Consider the following 13,408-nt stretch of genomic DNA (forward strand, 5'->3'; position numbering starts at 1 on the left):
AGCGCAAACAAGCGTGCGCACTGTCACTTCTGCCCAATGTGATTATAACATGGGAAGCAGAAACCACGCAGCCAGCAGAAATAAAAACATAGCTCAAATAAGGGTGCCTACTGTCACCCCTGCCCAATGTGATTATAACATGGGAAGCAGAAACCACGCAACCAGCAGAAATAAAAAGATAACGCAAACAAGGGTGCCCACTGTCACCCCTGCCCAATATGATTATAACATGGGAAGCAGAAACCACGCAACCAGCAGAAATAAAAAGATAGCGCAAACAAGGGTGCCCACTGTCACCCCTGCCCAATGTGATTATAACATGGAAAGCAGAAACCACGCAACCCGCAGAAATAAAAAGATAGCGCAAACAAGGGTGCCCACTGTCACTCCTGCCCAATGTGATTATAACATGGGAAGCAGAAACCACGCAACGAGCAGAAATGAAAAGCTAGCGCAAACAAGGGTGCCCACTGTCACTCCTGCCCAATGTGATAACATGGGAAGCAGAAACCACGCAACCAGCAGAAATAAAAAGATAGCGCGAACAAAGGTGCCCACTGTCACTCCTGCCCAATGTGATTATAACATGGGAAGCAGAAACCACGCAACCAGCAGAAATAAAAAGATAGCGCAAACAAGGGTGCCCACAGTCACTTCCTGCCCAATGTGATTATAACATGGGAAGCAGAAACCATGTAACCAGCAGAAATAAAAAGATAGCGAAAACAAGGGTGCCCACTGTCACCCCTGCCCAATGTGATTATAACACGGGAAGCAGGAACCACGCAACCAGCAGAAATAAAGATAACGCAAACAAGGGTGCCCGCTGTCACCCCTGCCCAATGTGATTATAACATGGGAAGCAGAAACCACGCAACCAGCAGAAATAAAAAGATAGCGCAAACAAGGGTGCCCACTGTCACCCCTGCCCATTGTGATTATAGCATGGGAAGCAGAAACCACGCAACCAGCAGAAATAAAAAGATAGCGCAAACAAGGGTGCCCACTGTCACTTCTGCCCAATGTGATTATAACATGGGAAGCAGAAACCACGCAGCCAGCAGAAATAAAAAGATAGCTCAAACAAGGGTGCCTACTGTCACCCCTGCCCAATGTGATTATAACATGGGAAGCAGAAACCACGCAACCAGCAGAAATAAAAAGATAGCGCAAACAAGGGTGCCCACTGTCACCCCTGCCCAATGTGATTATAACATGGAAAGCAGAAACCACGCAACCAGCAGAAATAAAAAGATAGCGCAAACAAGGGTGCCCGCTGTCACTCCTGCCCATTGTGATTATAACATGGGAAGCAGAAACCACGCAACGAGCAGAAATAAAAAGATAGCGCAAACGAGGGTGTCCACTGTCACTCCCGCCCAATCTGATTATAACATGGGAAGCAGAAACCACGCAACCAGCAGAAATAAAAAGATAGCGCGAACAAGGGTGCCCACTGTCACTTCCTGCCCAATGTGATTATAACATGGGCAGCAGAAACCATGCAACCAGCAGAAATAAAAAGATAGCGAAAACAAGGGTGCCCACTGTCACCCCTGCCCAATGTGATTATAACACGGGAAGCAGGAACCACGCAACCAGCAGAAATAAAGATAGCGCAAACAAGGGTGCCCGCTGTCACCCCTGCCCAATGTGATTATAACATGGGAAGCAGAAACCACGCAACCAGCAGAAATAAAAAGATAGCGCAAACAAGGGTGCCCACTGTCACCCCTGCCCATTGTGATTATAGCATGGGAAGCAGAAACCACGCAACCAGCAGAAATAAAAAGATAGCGCAAACAAGGGTGCCCACTGTCACTTCTGCCCAATGTGATTATAACATGGGAAGCAGAAACCACGCAGCCAGCAGAAATAAAAAGATAGCTCAAACAAGGGTGCCTACTGTCACCCCTGCGCAATGTGATTATAACGTGGGAAGCAGAAACCACGCAACCAGCAGAAATAAAAAGACAGCGCAAACAAGGGTGCCCACTGTCACTTCCTGCCCAATGTGATTATAACATGGGAAGCAGAAACCATGCAACCAGCAGAAATAAAAAGATAGCGCAAACAAGGGTGCCCACTGTCACCCCTGCCCAATGTGATTATAACATGGGAAGCAGAAACCACGCAACCAGCAGAAATAAAGATAGCGCAAACAAGGGTGCCCACTGTCACCCCTGCCCAATGTGATTATAACATGGGAAGCAGAAACCACGCAACCAGCAGAAATAAAAAGATAGCGCAAACAAGGGTTCCCACTGTCACTTCTGCCCAATGTGATTATAACATAAGAACCAGAAACCACGCAACCAGCAAAAATAAAAAGATTGCGCAAACAAGGGTGCCCTCTGTCACTCCTGCACAATGTGATTATAACATGGGAAGCAGAAACCACGCAACCAGCAGAAATAAAAAGATAGCGCAAACAAGGGTTCCCACTGTCACTCCTGCCCAATGTGATTATAACATGGGAACCAGAAACCACGCAACCAGCAGAAATAAAAAGATAGCGCAAACAAGGGTGCCCACTGTCACTCCTGCACAATGTGATTATAACATGGGAAGCAGAAACCACGCAACCAGCAGAAATAAAAAGATAGCACAAACAAGGGTGCCCACTGTCACTCCTGCCCAGTGTGATTATAACATGGGAAGCAGAAACCACGCAACCAGCAGAAATAAAAAGATAGCGCAAACAAGGGTGCCCACTGTCACTCCTGCGCAATGTGATTATGACATGGGATGCAGAAACCAGGCAACCAGCAGAAATAAAAAGATAGCGCAAACAAGGGTGCCCACTGTCACCTCTGCCCCATGTGATTATAAAATGGGAAGCAGAAACCACGCAACCAGCATAAATAAAAAGATAGCGCAAACAAGGGTGCCCACTGTCACCCCTGCCCAATGTGATTATAACATGGAAAGCAGAAACCACGCAACCAGCAGAAATAAAAAGATAGCGCAAACAAGGGTGCCCACTGTCACTCCTGCCCAATGTGATTATAACATGGGAAGCAGAAACCACGCAACCAGCAGAAATAAAAAGATAGCGCAAACAAGGGTGCCCACTGTCACCCCTGCCCAATGTGATTATAACTTGGGAAGCAGAAACCACACAACCAGCAGAAATAAAAAGATAGCGCAATCAAGGGTGCCCACTGTCACCCCTGCCCAATGTGATTATAACATGGAAAGCAGAAACCACGCAACCTGCATAAATAAAATATAGCGCAAACAAGTGTGCTCACTGTCACTCCTGCCCAATGTGATTATAGCATGAAAAGCAGAAACCACGCAACCAGCAGAAAAAAGAAGATAGCGCAAACAAGGGTGCCCACTGTCACTCCTGCCCAATGTGATTATAAGATGGGAAGCAGAAACCACGCAACCAGCAGAAATAAAAAGGTAGCGCAAACAAGGGTGCCCAGTGTCACCCCTGCCCAATGAGATTATAACATGGGAAGCAGAAACCACGCAACCAGCATAAATAAAAAGATAGCGCAAACAAGCGTGCGCACTGTCACTTCTGCCCAATGTGATTATAACATGGGAAGCAGAAACCACGCAGCCAGCAGAAATAAAAAGATAGCTCAAACAAGGGTGCCTACTGTCACCCCTGCCCAATGTGATTATAACATGGGAAGCAGAAACCACGCAACCAGCAGAAATAAAAAGATAACGCAAACAAGGGTGCCCACTGTCACCCCTGCCCAATATGATTATAACATGGGAAGCAGAAACCACGCAACCAGCAGAAATAAAAAGATAGCGCAAACAAGGGTGCCCACTGTCACCCCTGCCGAATGTGATTATAACATGGAAAGCAGAAACCACGCAACCCGCAGAAATAAAAAGATAGCGCAAACAAGGGTGCCCACTGTCACTCCTGCCCAATGTGATTATAACATGGGAAGCAGAAACCACGCAACGAGCAGAAATAAAAAGATAGCGCAAACAAGGGTGCCCACTGTCACTCCTGCCCAGTGTGATTATAAGATGGGAAGCAGAAACCACGCAACCAGCAGAAATAAATAGATAGCGCAAACAAGGGTGCCCAGTGTCACCCCTGCCCAATGAGATTATAACATGGGAAGCAGAAACCACGCAACCAGCAGAAATAAAAAGATAGCGCAAACAAGCGTGCGCACTGTCACTTCTGCCCAATGTGATTATAACATGGGAAGCAGAAACCACGCAGCCAGCAGAAATAAAAAGATAGCTCAAACAAGGGTACCTACTGTCACCCCTGCCCAATGTGATTATAACATGGGAAGCAGAAACCACGCAACCAGCAGAAATAAAAAAGATAACTCAAACAAGGGTGCCCACTGTCACCCCTGCCCAATATGATTATAACATGGGAAGCAGAAACCACGCAACCAGCAGAAATAAAAAGATAGCGCAAACAAGGGTGCCCACTGTCACCCCTGCCGAATGTGATTATAACATGGAAAGCAGAAACCACGCAACCCGCAGAAATAAAAAGATAGCGCAAACAAGGGTGCCCACTGTCACTCCTGCCCAATGTGATTATAACATGGGAAGCAGAAACCACGCAACGAGCAGAAATAAAAAGATAGCGCAAACAAGGGTGCCCACTGTCACTCCTGCCCAATGTGATAACATGGGAAGCAGAAACCACGCAACCAGCAGAAATAAAAAGATAGCGCGAACAAGGGTGCCCACTGTCACTCCTGCCCAATGTGATTATAACATGGGAAGCAGAAACCACGCAACCAGCAGAAATAAAAAGATAGCGCAAACAAGGGTGCCCACTGTCACTTCCTGCCCAATGTGATTATAACATGGGAAGCAGAAACCATGTAACCAGCAGAAATAAAAAGATAGCGAAAACAAGGGTGCCCACTGTCACCCCTGCCCAATGTGATTATAACACGGGAAGCAGGAACCATGCAACCAGCAGAAATAAAGATAGCGCAAACAAGGGTGCCCGCTGTCACCCCTGCCCAATGTGATTATAACATCGGAAGCAGAAACCACGCCACCAGCAGAAATAAAAAGATAGCGCAAACAAGGGTGCCCACTGTCACCCCTGCCCATTGTGATTATAGCATGGGAAGCAGAAACCACGCAACCAGCAGAAATAAAAAGATAGCGCAAACAAGGGTGCCCACTGTCACTTCTGCCCAATGTGATTATAACATGGGAAGCAGAAACCACGCAGGCAGCAGAAATAAAAAGATAGCTCAAACAAGGGTGCCTACTGTCACCCCTGCCCAATGTGATTATAACATGGGAAGCAGAAACCCCGCAACCAGGAGAAATAAAAAGATAACGTAAACAAGGGTGCCCACTGTCACCCCTGCCCAATATGATTATAACATGGGAAGCAGAAACCACGCAACCAGCAGAAATAAAAAGATAGCGCAAACAAGGGTGCCCACTGTCACCCCCGCCCAATGTGATTATAACATGGAAAGCAGAAACCACGCGACCAGCAGAAATAAAAAGATAGCGCAAACAAGGGTGCCCACTGTCACTCCTGCCCAATGTGATTATAACATGGGAAGCAGAAACCACGCAACGAGCAGAAATAAAAAGATAGCCCAAACAAGGGTGCCCACTGTCACTCCCGCCCAATCTGATTATAACATGGGAAGCAGAAACCACGCAACCAGCAGAAATAAAAAGATAGCGCGAACAAGGGTGCCCACTGTCACTCCTGCCCAATGTGATTATAACATGGGAAGCAGAAACCACGCAACCAGCAGAAATAAAAAGATAGCGCAAACAAGGGTGCCCACTGTCACTTCCTGGCCAATGTGATTATAACATGGGAAGCAGAAACCATGCAACCAGCAGAAATAAAAAGATAGCGCAAACAAGGGTGCCCACTGTCACCCCTGCCCAATGTGATTATAACATGGGAAGCAGAAACCACGCAACCAGCAGAAATAAAGATAGCGCAAACAAGGGTGCCCACTGTCACCCCTGCCCAATGTGATTATAACATGGGAAGCAGAAACCACGCAACCAGCAGAAATAAAAAGATAGCGCAAACAAGGGTTCCCACTGTCACTTCTGCCCAATGTGATTATAACATGAGAACCAGAAACCACGCAACCAGCAAAAATAAAAAGATAGCGCAAACAAGGGTGCCCACTGTCACTCCTGCACAATGTGATTATAACATGGGAAGCAGAAACCACGCAACCAGCAGAAATAAAAAGATAGCGCAAACAAGTGTGCCCACTGTCACTCCTGCCCAATGTGATTATAACATGGGAAGCAGAAACCACGCAACCAGCAGAAATAAAAAGATAGCGCAAACAAGGGTGCCCACTGTCACTCCTGCCCAATGTGATTATAACATGGAAGCAGAAACCACGCAACCAGCAGAAATAAAAAGATAGCGCAAACAAGGGTGCCCACTGTCACTCCTGCGCAATGTGATTATGACATGGGATTCAGAAACCACGCAACCAGCAGAAATAAAAAGATAGCGCAAACAAGGGTGCCCACTGTCACCTCTGCCCCATGTGATTATAACATGGGAAGCAGAAACCACGCAACCAGCATAAATAAAAAGATAGCGCGAACAAGGGTGCCCACTGTCACTCCTGCCCAATGTGATTATAACATGGGAAGCAGAAACCACGCAACCAGCAGAAATAAAAAGATAGCGCAAACAAGGGTGCCCACTGTCACTTCCTGCCCAATGTGATTATAACATGGAAAGCAGAAACCATGTAACCAGCAGAAATAAAACGATAGCGAAAACAAGGGTGCCCACTGTCACCCCTGCCCAATGTGATTATAACACGGGAAGCAGAAACCACGCAACCAGCAGAAATAAAGATAGCGCAAACAAGGGTGCCCGCTGTCACCCCTGCCCAATGTGATTATAACATGGGAAGCAGAAACCACGCAACCAGCAGAAATAAAAAGATAGCGCAAACAAGGGTGCCCACTGTCACCCCTGCCCATTGTGATTATAGCATGGGAAGCAGAAACCACGCAACCAGCAGAAATAAAAAGATAGCGCAAACAAGGGTGCCCACTGTCACTTCTGCCCAATGTGATTATAACATGGGAAGCAGAAACCATGCAGCCAGCAGAAATAAAAAGATAGCTCAAACAAGGGTGCCTACTGTCACCCCTGCCCAATGTGATTATAACATGGGAAGCAGAAACCACGCAACCAGCAGAAATAAAAAGATAACGCAAACAAGGGTGCCCACTCTCACCCCTGCCCAATATGATTATAACATGGGAAGCAGAAACCACGCAACCAGCAGAAATAAAAAGATAGCGCAAACAAGGGTGCCCACTGTCACCCCTGCCGAATGTGATTATAACATGGAAAGCAGAAACCACGCAACCAGCAGAAATAAAAAGATAGCGCAAACAAGGGTGCCCACTGTCACTCCTGCCCAATGTGATTATAACATGGGAAGCAGAAACCACGCAACGAGCAGAAATAAAAAGATAGCGCAAACAAGGGTGCCCACTGTCACTCCCGCCCAATCTGATTATAACATGGGAAGCAGAAACCACGCAACCAGCAGAAATAAAAAGATAGCGCGAACAAGGGTGCCCACTGTCACTCCTGCCCAATGTGATTATAACATGGGAAGCAGAAACCACGCAACCAGCAGAAATAAAAAGATAGCGCAAACAAGGGTGCCCACTGTCACTTCCTGCCCAATGTGATTATAACATGGGAAGCAGAAACCATGCAACCAGCAGAAATAAAAAGATAGCGCAAACAAGGGTGCCCACTGTCACCCCTGCCCAATGTGATTATAACATGGGAAGCAGAAACCACGCAACCAGCAGAAATAAAGATAGCGCAAACAAGGGTGCCCACTGTCACCCCTGCCCAATGTGATTATAACATGGGAAGCAGAAACCACGCAACCAGCAGAAACAAAAAGATAGCGCAAACAAGGGTTCCCACTGTCACCCCTGCCCAATGTGATTATAACATGAGAACCAGAAACCACGCAACCAGCAAAAATAAAAAGATAGCGCAAACAAGGGTGCCCACTGTCACTCCTGCACAATGGGATTATAACATGGGAAGCAGAAACCACGCAACCAGCAGAAATAAAAAGATAGCGCAAACAAGGGTGCCCACTGTCACTCCTGCCCAATGTGATTATAACATGGGAAGCAGAAACCACGCAACCAGCAGAAATAAAAAGATAGCGCAAACAAGGGTGCCCACTGTCACTCCTGCCCAATGTGATTATAACATGGGAAGCAGAAACCACGCAACCAGCAGAAATAAAAAGATAGCGCAAACAAGGGTGCCCACTGTCACTCCTGCGCAATGTGATTATGACATGGGATTCAGAAACAACGCAACCAGCAGAAATAAAAAGATAGCGCAAACAAGGGTGCCCTCTGTCACTTCTGCCCCATGTGATTATAACATGGGAAGCAGAAACCACGCAACCAGCATAAATAAAAAGATAGCGCAAACAAGGGTGCCCACTGTCACCCCTGCCCAATGTGATTATAACATGGAAAGCAGAAACAACGCAACCAGCCGAAATAAAATATAGCGCAAACAAGGGTGCCCACTGTCACTCCTGCCCAATGTGATTATAGCATGGGAAGCAGAAACCACGCAACCAGCAGAAATAAAAAGGTAGCGCAAACAAGGGTGCCCACTGTCACTCCTGCCCAATGTGATTATAACATGAAAAGCAGAAACCACGCAACCAGCAGAAATAAAAAGATAGCGCAAACAAGGGTGCCCACTGTCACCCCTGCCCAATGTGATTATAACATGGGAAGCAGAAACCACGCAACCTGCAGAAATAAAAAGATAGCGCAATCAAGGGTGCCCACTGTCACCCCTGCCCAATGTGATTATAATATGGGAAGCAGAAACCACGCAACCAGCAGAAATAAAAAGATAGCGCAAACAAGGTTGCCCACTGTCACTCCTGCCCAATGTGATTATAACATGGGAAGCAGAAACCATGCAACCAGCAGAAATAAAAAAATAGCTCAAACAAGTGTGCCCACTGTCACCCCTGCCCAATGTGATTATAACATGGGAAGCAGAAACCACGCAACCAGTAGATATAAAAGATAGCGCAAACAAGGGTGCCCACTGTCACCCCTGCCCAATGTGATTATAACATGGCAAGCAGAAACCACGCAACCAGCAGAAATAAAAAGATAGCGCAAACAAGGGTGCCCACTGTCACTCCTGCCCAATGTGATTATAACATGGGAAGCAGAAACCACGCAACCAACAGAGATAGCGCAAACAAGGGTGCCCACTGTCACCCCTGCCCAATGTGATTATAACATGGGAAGCAGAAACCACGCAACCAGCAGAAATAAAAAGATAGCGCAAACAAGGGTTCCCACTGTCACTTCTGCCCAATGTGATTATAACATGAGAACCAGAAACCACGCAACCAGCAAAAATAAAAAGATAGCGCAAACAAGGGTGCCCACTGTCACTCCTGCACAATGTGATTATAACATGGGAAGCAGAAACCACGCAACCAGCAGAAATAAAAAGATAGCGCAAACAAGTGTGCCCACTGTCACTCCTGCCCAATGTGATTATAACATGGGAAGCAGAAACCACGCAACCAGCAGAAATAAAAAGATAGCGCAAACAAGGGTGCCCACTGTCACTCCTGCCCAATGTGATTATAACATGGAAGCAGAAACCACGCAACCAGCAGAAATAAAAAGATAGCGCAAACAAGGGTGCCCACTGTCACTCCTGCGCAATGTGATTATGACATGGGATTCAGAAACCACGCAACCAGCAGAAATAAAAAGATAGCGCAAACAAGGGTGCCCACTGTCACCTCTGCCCCATGTGATTATAACATGGGAAGCAGAAACCACGCAACCAGCATAAATAAAAAGATAGCGCGAACAAGGGTGCCCACTGTCACTCCTGCCCAATGTGATTATAACATGGGAAGCAGAAACCACGCAACCAGCAGAAATAAAAAGATAGCGCAAACAAGGGTGCCCACTGTCACTTCCTGCCCAATGTGATTATAACATGGAAAGCAGAAACCATGTAACCAGCAGAAATAAAACGATAGCGAAAACAAGGGTGCCCACTGTCACCCCTGCCCAATGTGATTATAACACGGGAGGCAGAAACCACGCAACCAGCAGAAATAAAGATAGCGCAAACAAGGGTGCCCGCTGTCACCCCTGCCCAATGTGATTATAACATGGGAAGCAGAAACCACGCAACCAGCAGAAATAAAAAGATAGCGCAAACAAGGGTGCCCACTGTCACCCCTGCCCATTGTGATTATAGCATGGGAAGCAGAAACCACGCAACCAGCAGAAATAAAAAGATAGCGCAAACAAGGGTGCCCACTGTCACTTCTGCCCAATGTGATTATAACATGGGAAGCAGAAACCATGCAGCCAGCAGAAATAAAAAGATAGCTCAAACAAGGGTGCCTACTGTCACCCCTGCCCAATGTGATTATAACATGGGAAGCAGAAACCACGCAACCTGCAGAAATAAAAAGATAACGCAAACAAGGGTGCCCACTCTCACCCCTGCCCAATATGATTATAACATGGGAAGCAGAAACCACGCAACCAGCAGAAATAAAAAGATAGCGCAAACAAGGGTGCCCACTGTCACCCCTGCCGAATGTGATTATAACATGGAAAGCAGAAACCACGCAACCAGCAGAAATAAAAAGATAGCGCAAACAAGGGTGCCCACTGTCACTCCTGCCCAATGTGATTATAACATGGGAAGCAGAAACCACGCAACGAGCAGAAATAAAAAGATAGCGCAAACAAGGGTGCCCACTGTCACTCCCGCCCAATCTGATTATAACATGGGAAGCAGAAACCACGCAACCAGCAGAAATAAAAAGATAGCGCGAACAAGGGTGCCCACTGTCACTCCTGCCCAATGTGATTATAACATGGGAAGCAGAAACCACGCAACCAGCAGAAATAAAAAGATAGCGCAAACAAGGGTGCCCACTGTCACTTCCTGCCCAATGTGATTATAACATGGGAAGCAGAAACCATGCAACCAGCAGAAATAAAAAGATAGCGCAAACTAGGGTGCCCACTGTCACCCCTGCCCAATGTGATTATAACATGGGAAGCAGAAACCACGCAACCAGCAGAAATAAAGATAGCGCAAACAAGGGTGCCCACTGTCACCCCTGCCCAATGTGATTATAACATGGGAAGCAGAAACCACGCAACCAGCAGAAACAAAAAGATAGCGCAAACAAGGGTTCCCACTGTCACCCCTGCCCAATGTGATTATAACATGAGAACCAGAAACCACGCAACCAGCAAAAATAAAAAGATAGCGCAAACAAGGGTGCCCACTGTCACTCCTGCACAATGGGATTATAACATGGGAAGCAGAAACCACGCAACCAGCAGAAATAAAAAGATAGCGCAAACAAGGGTGCCCACTGTCACTCCTGCCCAACGTGATTATAACATGGGAAGCAGAAACCACGCAACCAGCAGAAATAAAAAGATAGCGCAAACAAGGGTGCCCACTGTCACTCCTGCCCAATGTGATTATAACATGGGAAGCAGAAACCACGCAACCAGCAGAAATAAAAAGATAGCGCAAACAAGGGTGCCCACTGTCACTCCTGCGCAATGTGATTATGACATGGGATTCAGAAACAACGCAACCAGCAGAAATAAAAAGATAGCGCAAACAAGGGTGCCCTCTGTCACTTCTGCCCCATGTGATTATAACATGGGAAGCAGAAACCACGCAACCAGCATAAATAAAAAGATAGCGCAAACAAGGGTGCCCACTGTCACCCCTGCCCAATGTGATTATAACATGGAAAGCAGAAACAACGCAACCAGCAGAAATAAAATATAGCGCAAACAAGGGTGCCCACTGTCACTCCTGCCCAATGTGATTATAGCATGGGAAGCAGAAACCACGCAACCAGCAGAAATAAAAAGGTAGCGCAAACAAGGGTGCCCACTGTCACTCCTGCCCAATGTGATTATAACATGAAAAGCAGAAACCACGCAACCAGCAGAAATAAAAAGATAGCGCAAACAAGGGTGCCCACTGTCACCCCTGCCCAATGTGATTATAACATGGGAAGCAGAAACCACGCAACCTGCAGAAATAAAAAGATAGCGCAATCAAGGGTGCCCACTGCCACCCCTGCCCAATGTGATTATAATATGGGAAGCAGAAACCACGCAACCAGCAGAAATAAAAAGATAGCGCAAACAAGGTTGCCCACTGTCACTCCTGCCCAATGTGATTATAACATGGGAAGCAGAAACCATGCAACCAGCAGAAATAAAAAAATAGCTCAAACAAGTGTGCCCACTGTCACCCCTGCCCAATGTGATTATAACATGGGAAGCAGAAACCACGCAACCAGTAGAAATAAAAGATAGCGCAAACAAGGGTGCCCACTGTCACCCCTGCCCAATGTGATTATAACATGGCAAGCAGAAACCACGCAACCAGCAGAAATAAAAAGATAGCGCAAACAAGGGTGCCCACTGTCACTCCTGCCCAATGTGATTATAACATGGGAAGCAGAAACCACGCAACCAACAGAGATAGCGCAAACAAGGGTGCCGACTGTCACCCCTGCCCAATGTGATTATAACATGGGAAGCAGAAACCACGCAACCAGCAGAAATAAAAAGATAGCGCAAACAAGGGTGCCCACCCGAAGGAAAAATCCATCAATGTAACCCTGCTTGGCGGTCAATGTTTTCTAGTGGACCGCTGACTGTGCCTAACTGTACGTCAAACATGTCAGATTGGAAAACAAGTTACTCTGACCGACAGTCAAACTCCAGTCAGACTCCACTTGTCGGCTTTCTGATGGTTTCCTGGTGGCAGTCGACCGCCGCGAAATGCCATCAAGATGTCTTGGTGGCGATTCTGATTGTACATCGATTGGCTCTGACTGTACGTCAAAAAGCTTTTTCGTGCAGACAGACATACGTTCAAAGGACGTAAAGTTCGTTCGGATACCACTATTTCGTCAAATCTATGTATACGAAAAATAGTCTATGCACAAGAAAACGATTTCGGGACGTGAGCCCATAAAACCGCTGATGTTAGAGATATGACACGCAGCCGACCGACAACCTTGATCAGAAGCCCGCCGAAACTCCGAAAACGCCACTTCGCTGACTTCGGTTCGCCCGTAGAGGCTTCGCCGAGGTTTCATGAACGATCGCTCTCGACTCGTTTTGTTTGCCCGCTTGCTCCAACCTGTCGTTCCTGCCCGGGCTCTACAGTGTTTTATGTTTTAATAGAATTTCTACTCGACAAGACCCAGCCTGTTGTGAGTTCCGACGATGTAAGGGACTTTAGCGGTGTAGTTGAAGACGACAAGGTGTACCGGGTCTACTGGGCCGGAGACGCGCGAACAAAAGGATCGTTCTACGGCAC

Source organism: Ixodes scapularis, unplaced genomic scaffold, assembly GCF_016920785.2.
Source record: "Ixodes scapularis isolate PalLabHiFi unplaced genomic scaffold, ASM1692078v2 PGA_scaffold10__122_contigs__length_95168666, whole genome shotgun sequence".
In the NCBI taxonomy this organism is placed as follows: Eukaryota; Metazoa; Arthropoda; class Arachnida; order Ixodida; family Ixodidae; genus Ixodes; species Ixodes scapularis.